The sequence below is a fragment of the Mirounga leonina genome, unplaced genomic scaffold, assembly GCF_011800145.1.
Source record: "Mirounga leonina isolate KUSES-001 unplaced genomic scaffold, KU_Mleo_1.0 Mir_115, whole genome shotgun sequence".
In the NCBI taxonomy this organism is placed as follows: Eukaryota; Metazoa; Chordata; class Mammalia; order Carnivora; family Phocidae; genus Mirounga; species Mirounga leonina.
This window is the reverse complement of record NW_023270268.1, coordinates 29,741,669-29,747,668: the sequence shown is the minus strand read 5'-3', so window position 1 is coordinate 29,747,668 and position 6,000 is coordinate 29,741,669.

The following is a 6,000-nucleotide window of genomic DNA, read 5'->3' as shown; positions in this document are numbered from 1 at the left end:
CCCATCAGCACTGTGGAATTGGCTGTTTCCCTAGCACTTCACCAACAAAACAGATTGATGCACTTTAGGAGTTTTGCCAATCTGATAAGTGAAAATGGTATCTCAGGTAGGTTTTTGTTTTGTTTTGTTCATATTTCTCTTCTTAGGAGTGAAGTTGCATATCTTTTTATGGAGGTAAGAGCCACTTTCATTTATTTTTATTTTTTATTTTTTTAAAGATTTTATTTATGTCAATTCCTAGTTTATATCTCCAGCCTACCTAACAGTAAGCACGTTGTCGGCTTTTATTTTAAAACTGCAAATTCTAAATGCTGTTTATAGAGTAGGGACATTAACCCTTTGCATTCAGATTTGCAAATACTTCTGTTTAGTTTGTCATTTATCTGTTAGTTTTGCTTATGGTGTTATTTTGTAACACAAAATTTAAAAATTTTTGGTAATCAAATTTATCGATATTTCGTTTATTGCTTTTAGATTTTGAATTATATCAAGGAAAACTTCTTTCACACCCAGATTATAAAGGAATTCAGTCATGCATTCTACTTGTATGGTTTCCTTTTTCACACTTACATCTAGGATACATTTGGAATTGATTTAGGGTACAGTGAAGAAGGATGGATCCAGTTTTATTTTCCTTATGACTATCCAGTTACCTGAATACCATTTATTAAAAAGTCCGTCCTTTCCTCCATTGATTTCAAATGCTGCATTTATCAATACTAAGTTTCTGTATGGAGCAGGGCTTATTTTTGAATTTTATATTTTGTTCCCTTGCTCTTTCCATCTTTTATGCACCAACATGAAACTGCTTTCCGAGTGAGACTCTAGTATGTTGCAATGTCTGGGTGTCCCTCCTTGCCCTCCTCTTTCAGTTCTTCTTTTCAGCTATTCTTGCCTTTTTGTTTTTACAAATGAAAATTTGTAATAAACCCTTCTAGTTCTAAAAAAAATCCCTATGATATTTTAAAAATTAGGATTGCCTTAAATTTATAAATTAGGGAGAACTGACATTTTTCTTGAGTCTATATTCAAGCACATGGTATTTCTTTACATTTGTCCTTTCAGGAGAATTTTATTATTGTTTCATATAAAATTTTGGACATTTCTTGTTAAGTTTATTTAGAGGTATTTTATTTTTTGCTATCATAAATGAGATGGTAGCCACTTATATATTAAATTAATATATGTATATATGTGTGTGTATATATATATATATTTAGCATAGGTCTTTAATGTTATTTTATAACCTGCTACTTTACTAAATTATCTTATTGTCTGTTGTAGTTTTCACATGGATCCTTTTGGGCTTTCCAGAAAGACCAACATTTTCCCTTTTTCTCTCCGATCTTTATACCTCCAATTGCTTTCTCTTGTCTGGCATTAATGACTGCCTCTGACCAATGGTTTTTTTTTTATTTTTTTAAAGATTAAAAAAAATATATTTATTTGACAGAGAGAGGGCGAGAGAGCACAAGTAGGCAGGGCGGCAGGCAGAAGGAGAGGGAGAAACAGGCTTCCTCCTGAGCAGGGAGCCCGATGCGGGGCTCCATCCCAGGACCCTGGGCTGACACTTAACCGACTAAGCCACCCAGGCGCCCCCTGCCTCTGACCAATGTTACATCACAGTAGAGATAGAGGGCATTCTTATTTTGTTCTTAATTTCTACGGGAAGTCCTCTAGTACTTCTTCCTTAGCTATTTCATTATGTCAAGAAAGTCTCCAAACATCCTTATTATCCAGGTAAGAAATCAAGATGTAGCAAGATCAGCAAAGACCTTGCTGGGTCCGAGTGTGACCTACAGACTCTCTGGCTTCAGAATCCTCAGTCTTTGTAGCACATTCCCTATTTTTCATTACCAGGACTCCCCTGTCCTCTACTCTTCAACATGGCCCTCATATTTTAAGAGATCTTAAGAGACTAAAGAGTGTCCCCCAGTGAGAGCACTTACTCTCTCCCCTGTCTTCTGTGGCAGATATATTCTACTGTGTTTCTGCATGGATATACTCTACTTAGCAAAGCAAGACCCTCCCTACCCCCACCCAGGAAATCAAAAACTACCCTTCTTAGAAAGCAATTTGGTGACCACCTATATTACTCCACCAAGACCCTTGGGAGCAGCTTCATGCCTCCTTCTCTTCCCTGCTCCATCAAAAGATTTCTTCCAATCTCATATGTCACTCTCCCTGAGAGGAATTCTCCTGAATACATTTTTTTTTCTCTGTATAGTTACATTTGAAATGATACTTTAGTGTCCCTTATAACTTGGCTAACAAAGTAACTACCTTACTGACCTGCACTGGCCAAACAAAGTGCATGTACAGTATTAAGAAATAGATGGGGATGGGGCACCTGGGTGGCTCAGTTAGTTAAACGTCTGCCTTCAGCTCAGGTCATGATCCCAGGACCCTGGGATCAAGCCCTGCATCGGGCTCCCAGTTCAGCAGGGAGCCTGTTTCTCCCTCTCCCTCTGCCCCCACTCGTGCTTTCTCTCTTCCTCACTCTCTCTCAAATAAATAAATAAAATCTTAAAAAAAAAAAAAAAGAAATAGATGGGGTGGTTTATCTTGGGTAAATGTATTCAGGCTGTTGCAGATAAATAGCTCATGGTTCTTTCTCTCTCCCCCTTTCAGGGACACCAGGTTGTGAATCAAGAACAATGGTCCTGTTGCCTTCTTCTTATTCAGGGTTGGTGGGGGGTTGGGGCTGGAGTGGGGGGGGGGGTGGGCGGTTAGTTCTTGTTTGTTTCTTTCTTGCTTTTTTTTTTTTAGAAAGCTGCTAGGACTACAGGTTCTGTGGGGAGAGAGCTGGCCCTCACCTGGATTGCCTGAGTTTCCAGCAGTTTCCCCAAATAGGCTGATCCCCAGAGTCTGAGCTCTCTCTCTGCAAGGGACAGAAAGAGGAACTGTGAACAGCAGGAAAGATATTCAAATCAGGTCCATTTTAAATTCTAATTCTCTTGCCTTTCAATAATTTTGATTTCCCTTTCCTCCAGCTAACAACCTCTGCTGTCTGAGATGTAAGCTGCTGTTTTCTCCCATGGAGACAAATAATTGCAGTGGAACCGAAGCCTCCAGGTTCCCCTTTCTCTCCCAGACAGCATCTGTCTGGCCTTGGCCTTGGTTTACTCCTTCTCCTTGTGCATTGAGACTCCACGTCCCTCCTCTGTCCCCACTTTCCCTTTATCTGCAGCTCCAAGGCAAGGAGGCTGCCTAATTCCAAGCTTGCAGTTTGGCATATTTGAAGATGAAAGGGCCTGATGTTGCCGCTGGAGCTTACTATGAGCACCATTCACTTGGCAAGAAAGGGCAGGAGCATTTGGCAAAGCAGGAGAGGGAAAGAACCACTTTCTATCCGAGCACAGGGCAGGGACTGTGCCCTCCTTGGCTTCCATGGCCACCTGGGAGTTTTCCTGTCTGTTTTTACTGCTTAGCAGAAGTGTCTGAGAGTTTCTAACACAACAGAGGAGTGAGGAGAGAGAGGTTTGGAAGTGAAAAGGAACTTCATATACAGTACCCCTAGCCAGGATTGGCTACATGATTGTGGGTCCTGGTGCAAAATGAAAACGTGGAGCTCCTTGTTCAAAAGGCAGGGGGAAAGGTGCCTCAAAAGATGGTAAAATATAAGTAAGTAAGTAAATAAATAAATAAATAAATGTGGTAAAATATGAAGCTTTATGGTTTTTTTCTTGATTTGTCATGGTAATTTTTGCTATTTAATCTTGCACATCCTCAGACACAAGGATACTCAACGAGGCAAAAGGAAACTCTCCTAGGCACCCCCCCCCCACCGGGGGCCCTGCCCCACCATTTGGGGCACTGTGTGGCCCACCAACTGCTGGGTGACCCTTCCTGCCAGCGACAGCACTGACGCGCCTTGTCCTGGTGAGTTGGGGGGAGGCGAGGAGTGAAGCCGGGCATCTCCCTTTCCCACAGACTGGCCACTCCAACCCATGGAGGATAGGTAATCCTAAGAGTACTGAACCCCAGTGCCACTCTGGAGGTACCTGGATCAAGGGTGGACAAAAGGCTTGCCCTTCTGTTCTAGTCGCTTGACAAGTGCACTGTGGTGCTTCCAGCCCTGGATCCATGCCCCACCCTGAGAAGCAAACCTGACCCTCCCTGGGTCTGTGACCAGGCCCTTGCTGGAGGTGGGGGTGGGTGGGTGGAGGTGAAGAGGGGCTTGGGGTTCCTGGGGTCGTGGGCCTGGGCAGCTGAGAGCTTTGGCTTTCTGGAGCCCAGAAACTCTTAGCATGGCATGGCTGCCTCTGAAGCCCGTCTGAGGGGAAGGCAGCACTTTCTGAAATAAATGAATTGCTGGTAGTCTGTTCTCCAAGTCTAGGTTAGAGGCCCTGGCGGGGGTGCCCCTCCTGCACTTCTATGGGGACTGGGCTGGTGGGTGGGTCTAGGGCTCCATGACAAAGCACCCTGGAATGCAGTGGGGCCCCCATTCCCCAGTGGGAAAGGCTTTGTTTCTGAGTAGCCAGAAGTTGGGCCTGTCGTTTGGGGGCAGATGGGGCTTGGGAGGGAGCTGTCATCTTGTGGCTGTTGGGTGAAGAGGATTCTGTTAGGGGTGGAGAGAGGAAGAAAGGGTCCAGCCAAGGCCCTGAAGGGGGGCTGTGGCCTCCAGAGGCAAGTCCCTTGGCCAGAGACCTTGCCCCTAGAGGACTGGCACTCTGACTCAGGATGGCCTGCTGCATGTGCACAGTACTTCACAGTTCTTATGCCCCCCCCTTTTTTTAGAGAGAGAGAGCGAGCATGTGTGAGCAGGGGTGGGGGTAAAGGGAGAGGGAGAGGGAGAATCTTAAACAGGTTCCACGCCCAGCATGGAGCCCAATGTGGGGCTTGATCTCACAACCCTGAGATCATGACCTGAGCCAAAATCAAGAGTCAGACGCTTAACCAACTGAACCACCCAGGCGCCCTTCTCTAATGCTCTTTTTTCACATCTTATTTCATTTCATGCTCACAATGACCCTGGGAGGTGCTCATCCATTTTATAGATGGGGAAAGGGAGACACAGAGCAGAGGACTGGCTGGTCCAAGTAAGTGGCAGAACCAGGATTTGAAGCGGGATCCTGCTCACTGAGGAGTATCAATCGTGTACACGGTTTTAAGTATCTGCAATGCCATGAGTGAAGAAAGTCTTTCTAAGCCTTGTAGACTAAGGCCAGGGTTATGGGCTGTGACCTGTCAGCAATGAGGAGCCCAGAAAGGTGTTGGGCAGGGACATCACGTAGTCAGATCCCACATGTCCAAAAGATCATGCTGCTGACTGGGAGAACAGGCATCACTTAAAGCTTTATGGTGAAGCTGGGAGGGGTGGATGGTGTGGGTCAGTTTTGTCACTACAGCAAAGGAAAATTAATGTGCATTTCTCAAATCTGTAGAATTTTCTTTGGTTCTTGGTGGAACAGAGCTTAATATGGCTGGAAGGCGAGGCTGTGTGATACAGAAATACATTTTACAGGTCGGTCTAACTGTATCTTCAAGTCCCTGTTTTTAAGCAAAAGCAGAAGAAGAGAACTCTGTATTAGTGTGAAGGATCTCACTTAGGGTCAGCGAAGAGGAAAAGACGCTCATCTGGGATTCTGACCATCAGCGGCAGGTCTGAATGTCCTGCTGCCCAGTCTTGGCTCCGACAGCAGTGGGGCCGTGGCTGCTGCCACGGTGAGGTTTTTGAATCTGTAGTCTGCCAGCAAGCAGGAACCATGCCACTTAGCTAACCACGGATTTGCTAGAGTAGCTGTGCCATTATACTCATTTTATGGATAAGGACACTGAGGCTTAGAGAAGTTGGCCAATCCCCCGGGGCTAGCTGGAGCCAGACCACGTCAGTATCTGTTGAATATGGACTAAGTTTTCTGTCTATACTTTTTGACTTAGAAATTGGGGTGCCTGACTTCTCGTGAAAACTCTGCGTGGCATTTGAATGCAAGCAATTGTCCTGCAGATGCTGAAATACTGGAATACCTAGGGATGGTCTTCTGGTTTCTAGGACAC